A 27,047-nucleotide genomic window follows, 5' to 3' on the forward strand; every position below is an offset into this window, starting at 1 on the left:
CATGATTTCTTACGAGTGATTATTTAATCTTGATTTGTTTGATTACGGTCAACAAATATTTTTATCATTAAAGCTCTATCAACTTGTTTTAGTCATCTTAGACCAATTTAAATTATAAAGAAACGAAATTTATTCTACAAAATTATTATTTAAGTCCATTTTATGTAAAACTATATTTTTACATAACACGTTAATTTGATATTTTTAAAATTAACATAGAATTTTTTTTCATAATTTTAAGATATACAAAAATAACATAAATGCAATAATATTATTCCATTAAATTGCATTATTTGCATTATATAAATATATAATGTTATAAAAATAGATTTATTCAAAAGTTTACACTAACTGAATCGAATAAAAATTAGATAAGAAACATTATTCGTCAGGAATTTATTTTATGATAAGACTTTAGTAGAATTTGATTAAAACATTAAACATTAAAAATAAATAATTTTTAAATTCTATACGTCAAGTATATTAGCTATTCTACATAAATTATTTAATGTAATGTCATAAGTCATAACTATTGATTTTAGTGTACATTTTCAAAATAATATTTATTAAAAAATTAACATTTTTTGTAAGTTGTTGTAATTTTTATGTTGTCAAAAATGCTACTGTTTTATAAAAATTCATACTATTTAATTTTATAGTTTTATTTAATGTGATCTTAAAAATGCATTATACTTAAACACTTATAAGTATAATATATATCTACATTATAAAATGATGTATTTGTTTTTGTAAAAATATAATGATAAAAAACGAAATTCTTTGAAATTAATTATTTTTACTTCGATAAGATAACTACAAAACATATATATATATATATATAATATAAGAAATAATTCATAATATGCATCAATCACTCCGTTGAAAATTCAAACTAGTTTAACTTATGTATACAATTTCTGCATGCGCTTGTCAAGTGCGATTTGTGTGCAAAAAACCATAAAGCATACTATTATGATAAAAAACTCAATGATTATTCTCTTAAATTCAAATTTAAATCAAGAATAAGATAAAATTAATAAAATTATATTTTGTTTCTGTGAATTTGAAAATAAATTTATTAGACTTCCTAAAATATTTGTGAAAAATATACCAGAGATATTGGTTCTCTTAAATAATAAAAATAATAAACCAATTAATTATCTATTGCTTTTTAATAAGCTATTTAATAAATATATTGTGTGTTTAATTATCGATTTTATTTTTATTTTTATTTAACTGAATACTTCATCAGTACTTTAAAAAATACAATTATTAATACTCAATAAGTAATAAAAATTAGTTATACAATTTTAGTATCAATTTAATTTATAATTAAACAATATATTACTTTCCACAGCATCTAAAAATTTTATATAATAAGATTTAAAAATATAACAATCTATGTTAATTATAACAAAAAAATAAATAAATGCGTTGTAAGGCTTGTGAATTAATTAAATCTATTTAAATGAATTATTCATAAAAATTATATGATTATATATTTTTCATAAATGACGATTTTAGTAAAAATATTGAAAGCTTATAAGTAATAGCTATATTACTATCGACGTAGTAATTTCATAAATTATTGAAAATGGCTAATAATATTATATCTGAATACGTTTATTGGGAACATATATGTATATTCATAATTTTAACCTAATAAATTAGAAAGTTTGACACTTTAACAAGTCCATATGTCATGCAAACAGTTTTGTTTATTATTAATAGATTTTAAAAAGACAACGCGTGTCCGTTTACTCCCGGGAATAACAGTATTAAGAGATCTTGAAGATTTAAATTATACCACTGCTAAATGAAATGCAAATCTAATCTCATAAATATATTTACAGCTCAGCTAAGTATCTTTGCACTTCAAAATTTTATGGTAGTTAACTGGACTATATTAAACTTTGTTCAAATAATATATAATTGTATAATAATTATAAAATTCTTCAAAAATAATATTGGACGTGTCTATATATAAATTGTTATCTATAAATAATCATAATTTATTAGTTATTGCTAAGCATGTTCTAATTAATTATTTTAGACTAATTAATTTTGACTCTTACATGTGATTTCAATCAATAATAATAATTAATTGCTAATCTCAGTCACAAATAATATTATTTTTATTAGGCCTTTGTTTTAAATCCTTAGTTAAGTAGTCACTAATATGATAGAAAATAATTATCAATTATTATACAAGCTATTTTTAAAAATGTCTAAGTATAAATTACACATTAATGATAACCTTTTATGTAATATATTATGTTCTGATAAAGTAAAAATTTAAAAATTTATATCAAAATGTTCTTATTTTAAATAATAAAATACATATTGTACTTTAAATATCAAATGAATGCACTAAAAAAAAAAAAAAAATAATAATAATAATTAAATTACAAATTACAGAAACATATGTAAGTGTTATTAAGTCTATTAAATAATACAATTTATATTCAAAAATTAAGTAACGTGATAAGCTGTTTAAAATAAGAAGATAATTTAAAAAAATTACTTTTTGCGTAAAAAAAAACAGTAAGTAAATTATCAAAGTTCTGTGTATATAATTTTATGAAATATAATGTTATCTTCATAATGCAAAGACTATATTATTATATTTATTAAACCGTTTAGTTTGTAATACTATATTGTAGGATTATAAAATTATAATATGAACTCTGTTTTTTTTTTTTTTTTTTAATAATTTAATCTTTGCTAAAAAGTTGATGCGTCATCATTGATTTTTATAATATAAATAAATATATTTAATTTAAATTGGTATTATTTTTATAAAATATATTTTTTATAAGTATGTTACTATAATTATACTTGAATATAATATGTTCTAAATGATTTTTTAAATGGACTTAATGCATTGAAAATTATCAAAATATGTAATAATTAATATGTGTCTAATATGTGCAAAATATTGGTAAAATATAAACGACTATGCATAGGTCTATTAAGTCTGTCAAGCATGCACATGTATTCAAAAATAACTATTATTTCCATTAAAAAAAAAAAAAAAAATTAAATTAAAATGATAGACAGTTGATATTATAAAATTCATAGAAAATAATTATATTTAATATTTGTGGATGAATTAATACTCAGCAGGCTGGAATTTATACATAATATTATTATAGTAAGATTAATGTATTCTAAAACTAGTGGATATATTTTTAAGGATTTATTAATATTGATAAGTACATATGATTAGAGTTTTAATACAGTTATAATGTATGTAAATTAAATTAACAAATATTTAAAAATTAGCAGTATTTAGTTAAAAATAATATTAAACATTTCATTTTTGTTAAATTACAACAATTATATTATAATTAAATTAATAACATTAGTAAGTCACAAAAATACATACTTGAATGATTAATTTTTAAGTATACACATACAAAAAAAAAATAAATAAATAAATAAAACGATTGTTGAAGGATATTAATAATTATTTAGTCAACTTCACATACCATCAAAATATTAATACTTTAAATGTTATCAAATATCCATGTATAAAATGTAAATATGTATCAATTACGTGTCCCTTATCACATTTACCTAACCTAATTTGATCTCAGGTTATACTGAATAAAAACAATTACAATATGTGGTAAAACATTTTACTCTTACACATTATTATCGTTTTGTAAAACTGGAAGACACTCTTAACATTAATTGCATTGTTAACGTTTTCTCTTGGTGTAAAGTGACCATAAAAAAAGTTTAAACATTTATTGAAGTACGTATTATAAACCAACTATAATTTACAACAAAGAATTGGAATTTCAGTATATTTTTATATTAATAATTTATTTAAATCGCTGTACTCTACTTAAATTATATTAATATACAACTACAGCGAATAAGTATAGTTATGTTATTATGATGTTTTAATGAAGCTACCATGTTATTATAATATATGATTTTTTTTTTTTTTTCATAACTTACTATAATTTTTCAGCCATACACTGTTTTATTATAAATTAAAATATATTTATCAAACGAAAAATATACAATTTGAAGTTTTTAGATATTTACTTTGAATATATTACATTTAGATTAGTAATATAATATTGATAAATCAAAAGTTTCTAGTGATTTGTCTTTTTTTTTTTTTTTTGTACTTCTTTTACTTTATTTGTATATGTATGATATTTAGCATACTATCCGCACAATTTTATCTGTACACTCTATAGAAAGAAAACACATAAAATCAAAAAATATTTATAAATCAACAATAATCATGTATGTTTTTCTTGAATTCATAATAGACAGTGCTATTTTATCAATTTTAGAAGTAGTATTATAATGGCTTATGTGTTTTTCTCAAAAAAATCTATCTGCATTACTTAATAATTAATTTTAAATTTTCTTAATCGATTTTTAGTCAAAATGTTACTTGAATATCTATATAAGATGACTATATTCTATCAAAACATTTTCCAACGAGTTATTGAGACCCTTATTTAAATTAAGAAGTATACTTGATATTGTTGCTGGTATTTGATATGATTCTAAAATGTTATCTTTTTTAATTTTCGGACAATAATCCAAATAATGTATCTATCTGTTTTCTCAAGGTAAATTAACAAATATTTTTTATGTCTAAAAAAAAAAATAAATGTTCAGGGAGAATGATAGAGTGGCTATTTATTTCTAAAATTGGTTCGAAAATCATCAGAAGATTCTAAGATATCATTGTTCAAAAGTTTAAAAAAATTATTCAGTAGTTTACCTAATTAGCGTTAATTAACTTAAAACTACCAAGTAATTTATAAAATATTCATAATATAACGTGTAATACCAATGTTTAATATCTTGTGTACAATTTAAATAAAATATTAGTATTATTTATAAAATGTTTTATTGTATTTTGTTAAAAAAAAAAAAAAAAAAAAAAAAAAAATAGTTTTTATAGTTAATTAAATTTTTATAAAATTTATTTATTTTATATTTTTAAATATTTAAACTTTTCAAAAATGATTTAATTCAAATAAAAAAAACTTTCTTTTTTAATAATTTGTAGTTTTTTTTTTTTGATTTATGAAAGAAAATATATATTTTGAATTATTTGTTAAATATTATTATTATACAGAATATCAATAATTACGCATTACTTTTTTTTTTTATATACATAGAAAGTAGATAAATTTAAACTATGTAAGACTAAACCATAATATATGTTATAAACATGGATAGTATATATTATTACCTTATCAATAAAGTCTATATTATTAAAGTTATGATAAATTGATTTCGTTTGCTAACAAAAAAAAAAAAAAAAAAAAACAATTTTAGTTTATGACCAAAAAAACACATTTTCCTCAATTTATTCTTACATATACTTTCACTATATATAAAAAAAAAAAAATCCTACATTTTAACCTTAATCACCTTTGTTTAATAAGACTTGGTTCAAAGTAAACTTTTGTTTCATTAAATAAATCATAATTTTATAAATTCAGTAACGATATGCATGGATTTTGGGATCTCTTTTTTATTTGATATATAAGTAAATACTTTTAAATTATGAAATATGCAATACATTTAAAGGCTTAAAACGTATGTTGATAGTGCATCTTATGATTCTATATAATTAATTAGTGTGATTTGTTATAAGGTGTTTCTGTTATCGATTCTATAGCTTATTGTTGTATACTATAGACCTTAAAATTTCTGAGTTATACATTTCAGTATAAAATATTACAAGTTATCACATGTATTAAGTGATATATACATAGCTATATAATTAAGGTAGATAGCCATCGTCCATTTCTCTGTTCCAAACTCAAACAGTAGTTGGAGTAGGAATAGGAAAAGGTGTAGGTATAAGAAGGATCAAGTTACTCTCTTAATCAAAACACGCTCATTCGAGCCAAATTGTCGAGTTGAGCGAGACAGAGCTGATTTCACTCGAAGATTCTGGTCACGTTTACCGTAGTGCCGCGGACGTTTATATATTATCTCTTGGGTCGTTGTCGTAGTTTTTGACATAATGATTTCCGGAAAAGAGAGATGCCATTGGGCGAAATTAAATTCCGTCAGTTGCCGTTGCCGAGTACCATCATAGCTTCCGGACGCCTGTGTCCATTCCCACCGTGGAACTACCCGTTCTATATATAGCTGTAGGCCAACCGTAATGTGCGTTGTTACAGTTCTGGATAATAAACGGAATCGTGACTCCCGGTTAAAAATGCGGGTAGTTCGTGTAAACACGCATTTCTAGTCGACCCAGTTAAGATGGCTACTAATATAAATATATAAATACACATCAACAATTCAACGAAAATACAAAATCACACACGTATTGTTACATAGTATATACAATTCAACTCAAATCAGTTTTTCACCTCCCATAGGTATAATATGGTTAATTATTATCAACTTGCCAACCATTGTTTACGTTAATCGAAGAGGATTTTAAAATAAAATGTTCTTACTATGAACTAAATTTTATTAAACCAATAATTTATGTCATTTTTGAATTTACATTATAAAGAACATGTTTAATACAATTTAGAGTTTGGACTTTTTGAGTCTTTAATATAATGACTTCCTATAAAAATTTAAGTTTGAAAAAACTTGAACACTTAACATTTAGCTGACGAATTCTAATATTTGACTTTATAATGTATTATTATTTTTTTTTTTTCATAAGATTTATTAATAATTTTAAATATTTTATGATTCATAGACTCTATGAAAAAAAATGCATAAATCATGTATTTATAATATAAAATATAGTTCATAGAACATATTATATTTTTCTCACCTAAACTTAAAATATGTCAAATTAATTTTAACGAAATTTAAATTAGTAGATCTATCTGGTGAAATTAACAACAACTTTTAAAAATAAATTAAATAATTTAATACTTTTTTGGTTATTAAGCCCAATTATATAAGGAATTAAACATTTTAAAATATTTTTACTGTTTAATAACACCATAATATGATGTTAATATTATGTACACACTAAATTAAAGTGATAAAAATTAAAATGGGTACGTAGAAAAATCGTTGCATTTACCATGAGCGTGGAAATGAGCTTTGTAACTTGTAAAACAAGTAAGTAGATTTTACTTTTAAATATCGTGTATCTTTTAATAAAGTATATATTTTATACTCCGATAACAATAAAAATAAATTTTCAAAAAAAAATAAAATATACTAGTGTTTTATGTATATTTTAAATGTTAATATAAATTAAAAATAGAAAAAAAAATCGTTAACTAAACGTTAATGCAAAATTTCAAGATTAATTTTAAATCGCATAAACAGATTAACATTTATAATATTGTTAAATGTAATATTAGATTAATATTATGGATAATAATTATTGTAATAATATCAAATACCAAATACTAGTGATGGTATTGTAATGCATAATATATTATCCCAATAATATCACGTTACGTTTGAACTTACTTAAGATTGTGAATAGTATTTAATTCATCAGAAAAATTCCACTTGTTTGTGCAGAAAAAAAAATAATGTAAGTGTTATAAATGTGATTTTATAACACACTGAACACATTATTTATTTAAACCAAAAAAAAAAAAAAATACACATGTTTAAAGCTATTAGACCAACATCCATAATTAGTATTTTAATATGATACAAACAATAATGTACATAGTTTACTTAGCGGTTTATAATTTGTATTCAAATTTGTCTGAAAATGTTATTCCTTATTATAAATAAATGTTTATTAAATAAATATTTAATAACTTATTGTAATTTACAAATTATTAACTTAAAAAGCAATTAGGCATTTAATCAAACAAAATGGACAAAATAATTTCTAGAATTTCTTTTCAATGTTTTAAAGCTAAATGTGCTATAAAAACATAAATTAAAATAATCACTTAAGAAATTATTGAGTTGAAAATACATTATAATATATTATAATTTTTCTCAAATTTTATATTTAAAATTCTATTCATATTAAATCAAAGTTGTGTGTATTTATTTGCTTGGTAAGAGGTGCTTCTGTTTCTTTCTTGTGTTGTTGCTTTACTATACAAAATCCGTTTTCTCTTATCTTTTTAAACACTCCATCAGATTCACTAAAAGGAAACGGCATTGTATATTTTTTTTTCAGTCCCAAGAAGACCCATTGTCCATGACAGAACATGACTTATGACGTTTACGACACTATACTTCCCTTCCCATACCACTAACACTGAATTTTTCCGATTTTCTGTTTAATGAATGTCACTGCTGTAAGATATCTATCATAAAAAAAAAAAAAAACCGTTTGTTTGAATATTTTTTATTTATTGTTGCATCTCTATTTATTTAGAACGAAAATTACAATATCATTTATACTCTTGTCAGCGTGGAAAAGTGATCAATCGCTGAAAATCTGCACAACGAACAATTGTATTCTTGATGACGAGTAGTTGGATTTATTGGGAGGTGTTTTTGACAAATGGATACACCAGCTGCTAGTTTCAGTTGTATTACAAAATGAAATATATATTTATTACTAAATACCGTAGGGTCATAATATATTCAATTTATTGATCAACTATACTTGTATTATTCACGTGGGTATACAAATTGTATCAAAATAAGCATTTTTTTCAAAACTTAATTTTTGTTATTTTTTTTTTTCATTTCTAAACAATTGAGTTGAAACAAAATTATGATTGTGACAATAAGTTATTGATTTTAATATATTAATTGAATAAAAATATTTTAATCAAATATTATATTGTTATACATAACCGAATAAATAACATAAATTACAACTGAAGTAAATACAATAAGTCTATTCATCCAATGATCATTTTTATGATTTAATTTAAATTTTCTACAAAAATAAACGCATTTGAAAATAAATTATCTTTAATCTAAATTATATTTTATATAAATATTATAAACTATTAACTTAGTAATGAGACTTATGTCACTAGTCAAATTAAAATATTGGATCCTTGGAATTATTCAATAATTAAACTATAACTACTAATAAATGGATACCGAATATTAAAATGATAATGAACCACTCATATACCTACACACTTATCATTTAAATATAAAAACGTAGATTTATTTCCAAACATAAATTATGTAATTCTAAACTAATACGCTTATACATTAAATGCAATGATTTTTAAGTGAATAATCATTAAAATTAATTTTTTTGATTAAACACTTAACATAATTTAATTTGTTAAGATATTAATACTAAATATTGTTGTTCATTTTTAGTTTATCTGTATTATGTATTATGCATAAAAATAAAGTATTTATGTTAATTATATTCATATAAATATTGACCATATATCTGCAAGTGACTTAAACATAATGATGTGATTCTCAACAACGATATCACATGTATGTTTATTATGTGTTATATATATATACATATACATAGTAAATCGATAAATATTTAGAAATTTCACTACCCGAAGATCATCTTTTTCATTCTATAAAATATAAAAATCATTTTAATAAATTACCACTTATTATTTGGATTGTAACCCAAGGAAAAATTTTACCAATAAAACTAACTAAAAAAAAAAAAATAAAACAATATTAAATAACATTAAGAACTCAAGCCAAATTTAGGGGACTACAATGACGTTCGAATTGCAAAACATTGGTACTAGTAATTTTACCTATGTTTTGAAATCAAAAAATCGAATATTTTTCCTACGTTCATTAAATAGTATGAATACATATATAGATGTTTACCGCAGTATTAACTTGTTTAACATACCATGTGTAAACGCTGGTATGTGTGTTAAACGTTACACAATGAAAACAAAGAGGCCTGTGGGCGTTGTGTTCTTCGAGGCGTATAGCGTTTAGCGTTGAGCGATATTTCACCGTTGGATTCAAACAAAACACCCTTTTGCGCATAAAAACCCAAATACGTAGTGCCATTATTTTCCTTTCATAGTATTCAATTGAGAAAAATAGGATACGTTCATCCATAACACACTCGTGAGCGTACACGAATTTACAGCCACCTAAACACTAACGCTCGCTCGCACAGGACCGTGTTTGTACATTTTTTTTTTTTTACCCCGTTAGAGTTGAATAGTCACGAAGGGTTCTATTATATACCAATGGATTAGCTTGGTTTTATCTGAAAATATTGGAATCCATGACAGCTCTTTAACGATTGGCTATTTATTACTAACACCGTTCATAATATTTTTCATGCAATCATTCTTTGAGTTTCGCTATAATATCATTTCTTTTTGAAAAATAATTTTTAATCAAATTGAATTGCTCGGGTTGATACTTATTTTTATAGTGAAAATCGTATCAGAAAAATTACTCAATTTCGATTTTTTAAATTAAATGTTCTATAATTTCATCACATATTTATTTGTATGCAGTTGTATTATTGTCTTCAAAAAATATTATTTTTTTTCCCCATCAGTTTTGTTATGAACATAAATCATACAAGTACGTACTTGCAATTTTAATAATTTAATATTTTTTTCACTTTTTTGTGTATTAATTTAATGAAACCATTAATGTGTATGTATATATATATATGCATATATACTGTTATTAAAATTATAATATGAATCTTACTTTAAGTTATTGAACAACCTTGTATATATATATATATATATATACAAGTATAATATACGATTAATAAATATTACAGTTGTATGATCATCGAATATTTAAATAATTTTTTTCAACGCATTTGCAAAACTTCCTTTTATATTTTTTCAAATAAATAATATTTATTTTAAATATACTATAATAATTAATGTACTAAAACACGGCAATTTTTGATAAATCAAAAATAAATCATTCCATTTAATATAATAAATAAAATTATTTTATAATAATTCAAACAAATACAATGACAGCCCTGTATTTATTCTTATTTTATTTATCAAACTCAATATCTAAGGTTTTTGTACATTTGTATTGTACTGTTGTACTGTTGTACTGAGTTTAATAAATATACTTTTATTACTAAAATGTTATTCCCAATTTCAGAGTTTTGGCAAAATTCTTTTAAAATAGTTCTGTTGTACTTAAAAATACACATTAAAACAAATTTAAAAAAATAAAAACATAATCTTTTTCGTCAATATGTTAATGAAATTCTTTAATGTTTATGATTCAAAACCATTTATTGGTGTAATTTTATTTCCTATGTTTATAATTATAAGGTATCACTGTTGAACTTTAAAAAAATTAAACCTGAAAACATTGTATAGTATGTTTATATAGTACATCATCAATAATTGGATAACAGAAAAACATATATTGAATTTGAATTTAATGAATAAATCGCACCATATTAAAAACAATTCTTAGCAGAAATAGTATATAAGTCTTTCTTTCTAAAACTATTTTATAATTAATTTATATTCGCTAAGTTTAAGCCTTAAATAATTATTATATATTGTAAATAATAATAATATTATTGTTTTATTATTTCAAACAACATTATTAGCCAAAAAATTTTTTTATATAGTATTATCATCGAATATTTATAAATAAATATTTTGATTTTTGTACCTTAAATGTATTTAATACAATTTTTGTAATAAAAATGTACAAGACACATTCTCATAAATTATTTAGCTATTTAACCAAGTAAAAACTTGTTTAGCTATAAAAACACGCTAATATTTATTTCCAAATAATTTCGAGGATTTATATAATTATTATTTAATACTAAATTACTATAAAAAATTAAATCGAATTTTTATTTTATATGTACTGGACATTTGTTTGTATTGAATCACTATAATGTACCAACGAGATTTAATTTTCCACTAATAGTACTATTAAAGTAGAAGATTCTAGTATTTTTACTGCTTTAAGATGTATTTGCTATGTGTGTGTGTAACACATACAAAAAAAAATTAAAAAATTAAAAAATAAAACAGATTATTGAATCAACTCCTCACTTAAAATCCACAAAAGCTACGTTTGGAAACATTGACTATCCTAGTAAATTCATTATTTTTATTATACTCATTATGAAAAATAATTTTATTATGTTTGTGTGTAAAGGTATGTTAAAAATTGACTGAAACCTTCAATATTAATATTTTTAAATTTATCAATTAAAGCGTATATAATAGATAGCTTAACAATCTATTATTACGTAATATATTACACCGGAAATAATTAATAATAATAATATAAACAATATTTATTGATTAAGTAAAACTATATTATCACATTATAAACGTTGATTATAATACCTTAATTTTTTTTTTTTTTTTTTTTTTTTTTTTTTTAATGTGACTGATTGTATGATTACTGTATATAATATACATTTATAATTCTATATTTGTTCAATGAAAATAAGCTAGTTTATATAAAAACTTACTATATATTTAATGAGAAATTTCAAAAAAAAAAAATAATACACATCATAAGTCCGTTAAGTGTATAAAACTACTTTATAAAATTATAAAATAGTATATATAAAAAAAAAAAAAAGGTATTATGAGTTATTTATATGTTATTTCATATTGCTTTCATTGGTCAGTTGCTCTACCGAAGATATTATGTAGGTAAAAGGTAAATACAATTATTTGATTAGGTTTATATTAGGTCAAATATAAAAATGGTAATATATAATTTTAACCTGTATATTTTATCTGCCATTATTTGAACTCTTAACAAAAATGAAAAATTAATAAAATTCAAAATAAATATTTATATATAATATGTAAACTCAATAAAAAAATTAATTTAATAAAACATTTCTTTAAAATTAAAATTACAAGATATGTTTTTTTTTTTATGTATATGCATATTCCATAAATCGTTTAGTTTTTTTAAGGTTGCCAATTTATTTTTATTTTTTATGATTGGATTGTCATAACTTCTTAAATTTGGCTTCAGTCAAATTTTGTTTTAACTTCAAGAATTTTATACATTTCCATATCGTTGTATGATCCTGTAAACTGATTATATAACTCTTTTTCAACCTATGTAGATTATTTCAAAAACGTTTGAATCGTTTGTTAAATTCACAGAAATATAAGAAATCAAATAGCCCAATTGGATTCGTTATATGATAATTTTTTTACTATAAACCTGCCTTAATTAATATAATAGAAGAATGGAATTTTGCGTTAAATTTTACAATTAATTTATACGATAAAACAATGTCAAAATCAATATAGTTTTTAAGTTTGAAAAAAAAATCATTAATTAATAATTTGGGAACTATAATGCAGATTAAAATAATATATACCAAAATAATACATAAGTTATTTTACAATACACTGAACAACATACATTTTAAGTCAAAAAAAAATAAAAATACGAGTAGTATGCATTATTTTAAGAAAATTTTGTTTTTTTACAGATATTTTTTTTTTATTAATTTTTAAAAAAATATTAATTATACGTTATATAAAAACATATTTTTTTAATTTTGTATTTGTATATTCACACATTTTTTTTTTCTATTTTGTGAATTCTAGATAACATAAAATCGATCAGTTAACACTAGATACAAAATACATTATAAATTTGTATTAATTATGTAATTTATCATTAATATAAATATATATAATAGTTAAATAAATTAATATAAAGATAATCAATTTTTATCCAAACTAAAATTTAAAATCACTTTGATTGAAATAATGTTTATTCTAAATTTAAATCCACGAAGATAATAATTAATTTAATACTATAAAATCGAGTGAAATAAAGTAAAATGAATAATTTACTAATTTTTTTTCAATACTCAAGCATGTATAATACGTATAATATAATATAGAAAATTGTATTCTGACCATTTTGGGAGTATATTATATAGTATTATTATTATTATTTTTGATATCTCATAATATTTTATCATTTCTACTAAAGACCAAACAGCTAATTACCGTAATCAATTGCCAATAGTTTAAAATTCATTCTACATTGGAATTACGATCATAATAATAATACGAGTATAATAACTGCTATATAATAATTTAACCATATCAAATATCATGAATCAATAACTTCAATATAACTGATATAACTAAGATAATATCTTTAACTGGATCTATGAACATTATATTAGATGTTATTAAACAGTAGTTACACATGCCTATAATATGATTGTTAACTTGTAAACAGGGAATTGTTGTTATTCTAAAATAAATCTCGTGTATCGATAATAGTGCGTGATACCATTTGAAAGCCATCTACACCTCGTTGTACCAAATTTGCCTAAACAATACGCCGGTTTATGTTAAATAAATACAATTGTTTAGTATAAATTAATTCATTTTTTTCTTCTGTAGTAAAAAAAAAAATACTTTTAAAAAATAAATAGTTTTAAGTTAATCTTAATTTTTGGAAATCCTATGGTTTCTTCAAAAAATGTTATTTGAATTGGTTAACAATATCCAAAGATATATCATAATAATTTATGATTATTATAATATTATCTTAACTTTTAATTTTTTTGAATTAAAATAATAATGATCTGATATAAATTTAATGAAAATCATATGACCAAACATTTGTAGTTTACTGTGGTATAAAATATAAAAAATCTATAGAGGAAAATGTTTTAGTCAAAAATTCAATTTACTCTCATGAAATCGATTGATGTTGATAAAAACAATGAATAACGATGTTTAAACTCAAATAAATAGTAAATTAATTTTGAATGAAAAACTTGAATTTATAAAAAAATAATAGAAGAATTTCCAAATCCGCAAACATAGAAAATTAAGATTGTTAAATAAAGTTATGTAATAAAATAAAAACAATATTAATTTGTTTAGTGTAATATTTTTGTGAATGGTAATAATTCAACTGTTATATTGTATAGTATTATGTAATTTCATGTAGATTATAAATATTTAATTTATTTTTAATAATTTTTGGATCTATGAAGTCAAAACTATTATTGTTTAATATTTTCACTTTATAAGCTTTAATTACAAAATTACAACTGATAACTGGTCAGTTTATACCATCTGAGCTTTTTTTTTTTTATATTTTAAAAATATCTATAAATACGAAAAATTCTTTTATTGAAAGTCATTTCAGATTCATCATAAATTTGATCTAAATACTAAAATACTATTCACATAAAGTTATATTAGTGATTTTGAGGTTTATATTCAAAATGTAAATGCTATTATAAATTATAATGATAATAGCAAACATATTGCATCAATTGAAACACAACATAATAATATGCATTTATTTGCAAATAATAATTTATCAGTAGCAAAGTTCATAAAATTAAAGCTTTAAATTTGGTTAAAAAAAAAAAAAAGTAGAAGCTTGACAGTAAAAAAGTTTTTTTTTTTTTAGAAGTACAAATTTCTCTATTTTACATTATTATATTTAGGGTGAATATGACATTACATTATGTTATAAATAGTACTATTCATAGATTATAACATAATTTAGATACATATTTAAATTTTATTTTTAAAAAATCCATATATTATACAGCACCTGAAATATTAATTGTCAAGTATTCTATTGTTCTCTTAAAAATATAAAATATAATTTTAATTGTTCTAATTAAGAATGAATAGTTTTTAGTGCTATTTGTTACATTAAGATAATGCTTCTACTTAACTATTGTTTATGTTGGCATGTTGATTAAATATAGTAATAAATAATATTAAATATATTATGTTTTTCTAATAAATAAAATTTTAAGAATATTAATAATTTAAATACATTTATTATTAGTGTTACTGTAAGAATATGTCAATTTAAAATAAAAAAAGTATTATATTTTTATCATTTTATATTTTGGAAGAGAATATAATGCTGTATGTGTTTTCAACTCATACATATTATGCAAGGTAATTTCAAAAATTATACTTTTCTTGAATTTTATCAAAAAAATCTATATTTTTTAAACGTACATATCTCTTAAACTTGTGAAAAGTATATTTTAATAGACTAGTTTTGAATAAAAAGTAATATTATAAAAAAAAGAGATAAAAATAAGAAGTAATTTTAAAAAGTTATGGCCTGATATTACCTTAAAAATAAATTTTGAACGGTGTTTCTTTATGATACACAAATAATAAAACAAAACAATTTAGAATCGATATAATTTAAGAATAAATATAAATCTATGAGTTTAACTGTATTAATTATAAAATCCTGAAATAATTCTCAAAACCAAATATAATATAGAATATTCCACAATAACCTAGAATAAACAATTAATTAAATTTAATGAGATTTTTATCTTAAAATTGTTTTATAGATACATTGAGATAAACGTAATACAATATTAATTAGATGACTACAATTTTTATGGTCAAAGAAATGTTTTTGTACAAAAGGCTTTTTTTTTTTTTTACTCGTCTAGATGGTTTTGTCAAATTGATTTCTTGGTAGACTATACAAAAAAAAAAAGCTTCACTGAACATATATTTACTGTGAAATCAACGCAAAAAAAAAAAAAATCGCATTGAAATTTTATTAGCGCTTGAAAATGTTTATTAAACTGTGATAACGTTTTCAATTTTATTTAAACGAACTATAATTATTGCAACTATTAGTAAGTTTTTGAAATACATGTTGCAATACAATTAGTTCATTGTTCCTACGAGTAATGAATATATAATATATATATATATATATAAATGATTATTTATTTTTGGAAACTTAATATATGATGAAACAAGAAAATTAATTTATACGATTAGAACTTAGGTATTAAAATGTTTTAAATGTTTAAAATAGGTTTATGATAACTTTATGCATTCATCACCATGAAAATGCATCACATATAAAATTTATTTGAAAATATTGTTTTTTAGTTTAAGTGTCAAGTTGTATTTATAATGAATATTAAGTTTATGAAATGACATAGAAAATAATGATTTTATTATAGGCATCGAGTAAGGTAATGTGCACGTGAAGAATATCGCATTAATTTATCATTGACACCAAAGCTAAAAACATTATGTGATAGCAATATCATATAAAAAGGGGCCACCAGATGGGGTTCACCGGATGTAATAAAATAGCACAGAACAAACTCAACGACTAGACTGTTATTAATAGTTGACTTGGTTCAGTTATTATACATACAAATAGTATAGATTATAAATTTTAACAACTATTGTGTATTTATTGTGTACCACAATTAAATTTCAACTGTATGATACATAATTGTTAAAACTAAAACACCACAAGTGAAGGAAATACCAGAAACTGAACGTCGACATTTTGGACAGAAAAATAATTCATAACCACTACCAAATGATTGCATAAATCTATTATTGCCTTTATTTAATTATAAATGCATAATTTTGGTGTTGACCACTTATTTTAGAATATAATATTATGATGTGTTAAAAAGATATATGCACGTGCAAAATTTAACCAACACTCAATTTACCTTTTATTCTCCTCGTATAGCATATCTGTTAAAATGTATAATACCACAGCTAAGTGATATTCCATTGACCATTAGATATTATTATAATATCACGTGCTATAGTCGAGTTTTTAGATACTAGTATAAATATTTCACTTAAAATATGGAAACGAAATCCATTGGAACTTATTTTACTCTTGCATGTGGTCTCACGTGTTTTAAAAATATGATACGTTTTTATTGTTTGTTTACAAGACCTAGTTGATATTATCTAAACCAATATAATTGACATTACAAGGTCAATACCGAAATTTGCATTGTATTTCAAGTTCATGGGAATTTTTTCATAACATTTTCGTCATAACTAATTATTACCGAATATTTAATATAAATGTATTTATATCTTGAGATAACTGTTGTTATATTGTTTTATATATTTTTTTTTTTTGATTTTTTATTTATTGAACTCAAGCTTAGGTGACTAGGGCCATTAGCTGTTGTAGGAGTTATGAATTGTGGTAGGGGTAAAGTTGGTACGGTAGGTTGTTTTTTTAGTAAACACGTGTATGTATGGCAAGGTTTTTAACCACTATGATCCCTGGTGGTCACCCATCCGGGAGCTAGTAGCTTTGGCAGTTACTTCCAGTCGCATCCCGCGACTGTAGCAGCCAAAGCGCAACGCCAAGCCACCCAGATTTTTTGTACATGTATAAAAAAAATAGTAGTGGAGAATAATACCATACATAATATATATATATATATATTTAAATCATTATATTTAAGTTTGTTCATAATATACATTATACACTATACTTGAAACATTATAATAATTTGAAGTAAAATTGAATACTTATTTTGTTCATAAATTATTAATGATGTAAATTAAATATGATGCTTTTCTATTATATTTCTTATAATCCTCCGGTTAGATTAAAGGTAAAAGTTCATATTGCCCAAAGGTTTACTGCTTACGTCTCAGAATTTTGTATTGCAAACAATCACAAAATTAAAGCAGTTTAATTTTAATGGAAGAGTTATAAATACTTTTCTTTTATAAATCAGACAAACCATTTACAGTGGAGCGTCAATTAACCGCACTACAAAATTGTTGAACAATTTATTTTTAGTTTAATTAAATTTAGTTTTATTATTCGTTATATTAATTTTATCAAACTATATTTATACATATTATAAAATCCGAGATTTTTTTATTATCTACTATGGCTCACTTTAATGTAGAATGTATATTCAGTTAAATTTTAAACTCTAAAAAAATTCGTTATTATTTTAAATAAATAAAAAAATGTATACATTTTTATTTTACATAATGTATATATGCTATATTTTTAAATTTTAAATTTCAATTAATTATACTTCGTACTTTCAACAATACATTAATGAATATGCACATTTTTTTAATTTTATTTTTAATCATTATTTAATTATCCGTATCTTTGATCTACTGTATATACATTCTGAAATATAAATAACTATTCTTATATCTTATATTACAAAGAATAAAATAACATAATAGAATAAAGAGAAATAACATAAAAACAATATTGTTATATATGAATTAAATTTTTATAAATAAAATTGTATCAAATTTTATAAAATAAATGCTATAATACATTAATACACAAATTGAATAATTTCGTTTTCTAATATTTATGATTATGGAAAATATCACTTATTTCATGGCTTAGGATGACATTTTAACTATATTTTACTTTTTAAATTACTTTTTAGACATTCTATATCATATTTCAATAATATATAGTATTATATAAATTTTGCAGCTGTTTTATATTTATGGGTAACCTTTATAAACTATATGAATTTTTATCTTGAGAGTATTTTCTTTTTATTATCAACGTAAATCTTTGGTTAATTCATTATATAACACATTTCAAGTTATTCTTTGTTAAATAATTAAAAACAATGACAAACATATAATTATGTTTATTAAACTATTGATTAAATATAATCAAAACATTTTTGACATACCAGCATCAAAATGCATTTAAATTGAAAACAACATTTATTTTTTTTATTTCACCCTCTCGAAAAAGCATTTATAGTTATATTTTTAATTTGTAAAACTATATTTCTTTGAACAATTTAGAGTAACTTATGGATAACAATTATTCCATAAATAGCAATCTAATTATTTATTTATTTATTTATTTTGTCGTACACCATGTAGTAGAATTTTATAGTATACATAAATTGAATAAATATAATAATTATATATTAATATGCATATTGTATAAAAATCAATTAAACTTATATTTTATTATTCAAATGTATTTATTTTATTTATTGACAAAAGATAAATATTTTGATGAAATTATTATATAACAAAAGGCATGCCCATTGCCCATTAATTGAAATGTGTATTTTCATTGTATAAATCAGTGGCAACACCAAAAAGTATGAGGTACACACAATATGTATTAAATGGCTGCAATATTATGGGTTGACTCATGTGGTATTTGATTATTGTAGAATTGAAACAGTGTATACCTATTGAATTTCGTTTTTGATGGAATATTACACGCATATACAATAACAAAAGTTGTGCGGAAAACAAACGCACGCCTTGTTCAGCTTGGTCTTTCAAACTTTTTTTCGGTTTCGTATTCTCGACGTTATCGTTCATCTCGAACGCCCTTTGCACTTACCAGTTACGCACACTTTTGAGAGAGCATAGCAACATAAACCATGAACTATTTTGAGAACCATTGTACAGAAAGTGTGGAGGTAAAGAAATAAAGCACTATTATAGTGTACACACACACAAATGCACTAATATTATACGCATAAAATGTGTATTAAACGTATATATAGTATTATAACGGCATTTTCGTGTAAATGGTAAATTTATGACGAATATATTTTTTATTTTCTCTCGTCGTCGCCACGCATGCATGCATACGTGCATACCTCTTTTTCTTTATTTTTTTTTTTAGGTGGTCCAGAGTATGCTGAAGAGCCCATCATAAATACGATTTTATGTGGCACTCGCTCGTTCGCACTGTTTTCCAATGTAAATAGGTTAGTTTATTCGACTTTCGCACCCAACCATTCCACCATGCTACTAACACTTCAAATGTGTCTCTTTTGACAATCGACTATAAAGAACAAATGACGGGGGTGAGATGGGTGCAAACGCCAGCTTCTCATGAATTTACAATCACTGTAGAATCTAAGTTTATATAATCCACATGTGTTAGTTTGGCGTGAGTATATGTGTGTGTGTCTGTACGCGCGCACACCAAAAGACTAGGGTTTTGGTGAGGGGACGAATGAATAGAAGAATAAAGGAGAAAAAAATACCGACGCAAATCGAATATTGTAATGGTAGTGCCTTGAAATAAATCGTTTGTCTGGTTATGTTTTTTTGTAACACATGGATATATCGACTCTACAGTATCGAAAAAAAATCGGCAGTAGAGAAATATACGTGAGCTGTTATTATCGTAAGTCGTCACTGTTTTATTCATGACTGTTTCCCAAGGTAAACGTCTCCTCTAACTTATCCCCAGTCACCTTTACAGAGATAACAAAAGTAGCCCGAAAGATGTTTACACAAACACATACTTCACAGTTATAAGCAAAGTCCATATACAGCGTTATTTTGCATCTTGAACATATTATGCTATTGTTGCATCCACAGTTAGGCTCTGTAAGTTTCACAAAACTGAAACACGTAAACGCATAAAATATTTATTTATTTTTTTTAATTCTTCAAATGATTCAGATCAAAAAAGAAAAAAAAGTGAGAACAGTATAGTTCCAAGAATTAATAATAAACCCGAAAATAATTTAGAACCAGTTTGCTAATCCATTACTCTAAATTAAAATAATGATATGGTATATAATTTATTATAATAAATCTCTAGTTTTTAATTAAAAAAAAAAAATCCAAAAACTCTTTGAAATTGAAAAAAAATACTTTTCTTATCACTGCAGTTAATTATTTTTATTTTTATTAACTAAATAAACTACAACGTAGTTATGCGATATACATATAAATATATATCACCGATAAATCTTAAACATTATAAAATTGTTAATGAGGATTTTGATTTTAAATTCTTATTTGAAGTGGTTAATATAGTATATTTATGTATATATGTATAAACTACTTTTGAAAACTAAAGAGCTAACACAAATGTTATAACATTCATAAAAGTCTATACATAATTTATCCAATTATTAATATTATTAAAATGTGTATTAATCTGCTTGACCGATCAATAAATTAAGCATGTCACCATAATTTTACTTTTATCATACACATATTATTATAAATTTAAGAATCATAGAATTTTTATCAATATAAACACAACGACAATTATACATTTATACAAATAATGCGTGCTGTATATTTTTATAAAATCGATATTTAGTCTCATATTACCATATTATTAATACACTTACCAAATTTATTTCATGAATATGTAGATACCATAAGTTTGTCATATTATTATTTATTATTTTAAGTAAAAAAAAAAAAACAAAAAGCATTCTGTTTGAAAAGAATTTATGCACTTCGATAAAAGAAACAGAAAATATCGTAGGATTCTAATTTTAATAATTTTAATTTACTCGTATAATATAATAGGTATTATTATCATAAAATCACGCATGAACGTACTGGCTAAGTAAATAACCACTAGTTAAATATGAATCTAAAAAAATAAAATACATTAAATATGTTTCTAAGTATTTTTAAGCTGTGCTAAATATCACTATATTAAGCTGGAAGAATAAGCAAATAATATAACAGGTCATCGCTTGCGCGCCCACGCTTGAAACGTTAACGTTCGATGCGTTCGTGACGAGCTCGCATTAAAATAACCGTAATCTAAAAGAAGCTCAACAATAAACGATCTAACGGTGGATAAAAAAAAAATATATGAAACGAAGACAAAAAATGAAAATGCGTACTTATATAATATAATATATTACGTATAGTTGTAATAGCTGATATTATACGTATACTGCATTATCGCATAAATCGCCTTGACTCCATAATATAATGATACTGGTGATGGTTTATGATATTATTATTTAATAGTTAAGTACGAGAATGGGTTGTGGGCCCGATTGTACATATACACGCGGTAACGGGTAGTGTCAGCATTATACATATAGGTATCTTATAATATAGGGTAGAAAATAAAAAATTCACAGAAGAGAAAAAAAAAACTATTCACGTGATGTTTGAGACATTTTTGACAGTAGAATGTAATGCGATACAGGTACAATTACTATAACGTTTATTTTTATCTATTAACTTTACAAGTATAGTATTATTAACGAGTATTGTTTATCTGTCAAATTAATGACAAAAACCAAAATCATTAAAATCAACTTTAATTTTAATTGAACCTGCATATTTATAATCAACCAGTAATTAGCATAAAACAAATAAAACTATAGTACAAAGAAATAATCTGAGATTTAAGCTAAATTGGTTTATATTTCACTTTATTAAATCGGTGAATATAGCTTAACAATGTATTCAATGTATTCAAAATGTGATGCAAATTATCCCAATATAAGATAAGTAGATTTAAATAGGTACTAACAATTTAGTTAGTTTATAATAAATTATAAGTTAAAATATATGCTTATAAAATATATTAGATTAACCCGTCACTGGTATCACTAAATGTTGTATTATAATTCGTAATAGGTATCGTGTAAGCGTTGGGCTAACATTATCATTTTTTCATACTGTGAATTATTTAACAAATTTAGAATAGTAAAACAAAGATAAAAATTTTTATCGAGTTATATTCTACAAATATTTGATTTTTAATAACAATTGTCATTTTTTAAATTATCTGTACAAAAAATTAAAAATAAATAATTTTTGATAGAAAAAATATATATACTCGTTATTTCCACTTTCAAAATTATTTAATATACAAAAATAAAAATCGACATGTATATAATCAGAATCATTAAACATATGATTATCCTCAGCCTCACTTAACCATGCGGATATTTCTTTACAATTTTTGTCATATTTTGTGTATAAAAATAATACGAAAACAATAATAACATGTTTAGTATCGTGCGAGTCGGACGCTAACATAATTGCTGATTTCAAAATTTAACGGATCATTATAACCACAAATAGATGTTTTTGTACTGGATTTTTGGTTATTTTAACTTAATATTATTTGGATAAGAGGTATATGGAGTTTTAAAACAATCAATTTTTATTTGAAAAATTTTAGTGAAATGCTAACACTGATAGCGATGACGAGTTAAGAAAAGCATGTAATTATTTTTTCATAAGCTATTATAAATATCTAGTTGATCAAATCTTAATTTTTTGTTATTTTAAACTAAAATACTTTCTACATTTACATTTACAGTTTCTTTACACTTAAAATAATTTTTCTAGGCTTACTTTTCTAAAAGGAATTTCATAAACTATATTTTATTTATAAATTTTACTTAAAATAATAAAGAAATAACATATATTTTTAAAACTGCAATAAATAAATCAATTGCTATGTACTATACCATCTATACCTACTGTTTAGTAATATAACAATGAAATAACTTAGAAAACATATTATTTTATTTAATATTTTATAATACAAGAAAACAGTTCATAAGATAAAAATGTAAAACATCCAGACAACCATCATTATACTATATTAAATTCCTGTATAAATACTTTATAAGAAAAACGAGTTAAAATACTGTGTATCAGTTGATAAGTAAAACGTCTTTTGGAGCAAAGTTTTAAATAAAATGTTATAATTTAAATTAACAAGATTAATTTATTGCATCAAAACATAAATAAAAAAGATAGAATTTTTATTTTATATAAATTTATATAATTGTTTACAATATAAATTGATAATAATTTTATAAACCAAACGTTAAGATATTAAAAAATAAATAATGTGTAAATCCATTGATAATTTTACTTATTATCCTTAATTCTAAAAATTAATAAATCATTACATCATAAAATCGAATACCTGTTACCACTTTATCCAAAAATTGTAAAACCTCTGATACTTTCTAACTCAGTTAATACTGCAACGCGTTTTTACACGTCTTTAAAAATAAATGTAAAACATAAAAAATAACCTTTTTAAAGCACAATCTGCATTCAATTTTCAATCAATGTAGACGTTACATTCTGCATGAAACTTTTTGTTCCATTTAACTGTTCCAAAATGTACTAAATCCAGGATAACTGTAAAACCAATGGTTTCCTTGTTCCGTTTAAAATTTAAAAGGAAAATAAGTATAGACAGGATCCAGTGACCGAATAATAATATAATTTGAGCTTGGTCTTTACAAAAATGGTCAAGATTTTGTTCACATATCTAATAGAAAATGTTATAATGTTTTTCAATTTAAAAAAATAAAAATAAAATGTTGTATATATATATATACGAAAATACTGAATCATTAACATTTAAATATTACAGTAACTGAATATTACTCTAAAGTATTAATTGAATGAGCATATTATTATTAAATACAGTTTAAGATCACATATTCTAAACACAAATTTTAAAGAAATTAAGATATACACATTATTGTAATATCAATATAAACAAATGCATTTGTTAAAATCTTTAATTATAAAATAAACACTAATTCCATTCATATAATACATTAATATACTGATACAAGTAGAAATGTAAATGTTTAATTTAACTTAAGTTAAATGTAAAAATAAAAATACGAAAAAAAAATCGTTTGAGAAAAAAATGCATTACTAAACAAATATTTTCAAACATTCTATTCGACTGTAGTGTTAAAAGCTTTTTCAAAAAGTTTCATCAATAGATGACTTTTTTTCTCAAGTCATCAGTCTCTAAAATTTCAAATTAATACATATATATATATATATATATTATTATTATTATTTTATGTAATATATACTTTTTTTTTATTTTAACTTTACATCACTTGATCTTATTGTAAACTGTAAAATGTATTGACTAATTAATTAAAAATAAAAATAAAAATTATTTTTAATTTGACAAACTATTTTTGTTTTAAGTCAATTTTACTTTTAAAAATTAATAACACTGATCACTTATTTTTAACCATACGAATAAAATATATAATACGAGCTATGGTTGTACAATTTTTTTTTCTTGTTTTCATAAAGTCACGTTTGTAAATTCAGTGATTTTTTTTTTTTTTATAACTCACTATAGGAAATTGAGTTTTTCAACAATTCATTAGTTCAGTATTTGTTGGTTTAATTAATGTTTACTGAATTTATTGATGTGATTCCCTCTCAAAGTGTATAATGAACAGTAATTAAAACGGATAACAACTGCTGATGGTAAAAAATAAAAATAAAAAATTATAGTATTAAATCATTTGCATAGAACATGCATTTTTGTTTACTTTTTATTAAAAATATAATTAATGGACAACTTGAATACTGTTGATGAATTAGTTCCATAGTATCAATGAGATTTACTGTAATAGTCAATTACTACAAAGAGTTAATTTTAAATTCAAAACTCTTTAATTATTACTTAAGTACTTGCAAAAAAAATTGACGAATTCTAACTTTTCCGTTTATAATGCATTTTTATTAGCTTATTGTGTCAAAATTGCCAATCACTAAAACAACATTTTTCTATTAATTTATAATATTAGGTTAAATTAATTTTACAAAACTCTCATGAATGTTATATATTATTTAAATTAAAAGTTTATTTTGCCAGGTCAACATCTTTTATTATACAATTAAACGATATTCTACACACTATTATTGTACTATTTAATTTGATCAATAACAATAACTTTTACATAGGGACATGACATTCATAATTGAAAGAATTTAAAAAAAAAAAAAAAAAAAATAAGAAATTTAAAAATTATCTGTAAAATATAATCTATATTTGTTTGAATTTTATTTATTTTAAAATTTAAAATAAATACACTCAACTGCAAAATTATTACAGAACTTTCAGAAAAAAAATGTCTATGTTAATACTACTATTAAATTTGTAATTTAACTTGGAATAAGTAACAGCAAATAATCTAAGTGTATCTACTTCATTCAATTTCTGTCCTTTAAAATAGAAAATAGAAATTTCGGATTTATTATTTAAATAGATAATATTTTATTGGATTTTATTTCAAACTTATATGTATGTAAAGAAATCTAAATACTATTAAGCAATCAGAACTCAAAATTTATCATAAACTTTTAAGCTTAATTAATTTAAAATTAGTTCAATAGTATAGTTAAATAAAATATATTATTATTTTTTAAAACAACTTATACCATCATAATATATTAGATAATTAATATTTTTTTCTTTTTTTATAATCATAAATTTAAACTGAATATGACTTTCTATAACTCTAATGTTTGTGTGTTAACATAATTATTTTAAATACATACAGTTTGTTGATAATTTAATCAATAACTAATAAAAAATATATAAATATAATCATTTAATATATTATTAAGTTTAATTTTTTGGTATTTCAATTTAACAGGTTTATACTTTAAATCAAAGTGATTTGATTGAATTACTAATGATATTGTATATATGTGTAATGTGTATACACCATTTTTTTTTCTTCTACTACAAATTGTCAGTACATGTTGTAACTAATAAATAAAATGTACAATATTTTATTTTATTATTTAAAGGTTTACAAATGACTATGCATTTTT

General features: G+C 22.1%; 1 protein-coding gene across 3 annotated transcripts in view; it reads left to right on the forward strand.

The window, feature by feature from the left end:
* LOC112603605 (hemicentin-2-like) overlaps positions 1-27,047 on the forward strand; it is a 289,646-nt gene that overhangs the window by 244,622 nt on the left and 17,977 nt on the right. The window lies entirely within an intron of this gene.

Source organism: Melanaphis sacchari, unplaced genomic scaffold (assembly GCF_002803265.2).
Source record: "Melanaphis sacchari strain LSU unplaced genomic scaffold, SCAv2.0 Contig10_pilon_pilon, whole genome shotgun sequence".
In the NCBI taxonomy this organism is placed as follows: Eukaryota; Metazoa; Arthropoda; class Insecta; order Hemiptera; family Aphididae; genus Melanaphis; species Melanaphis sacchari.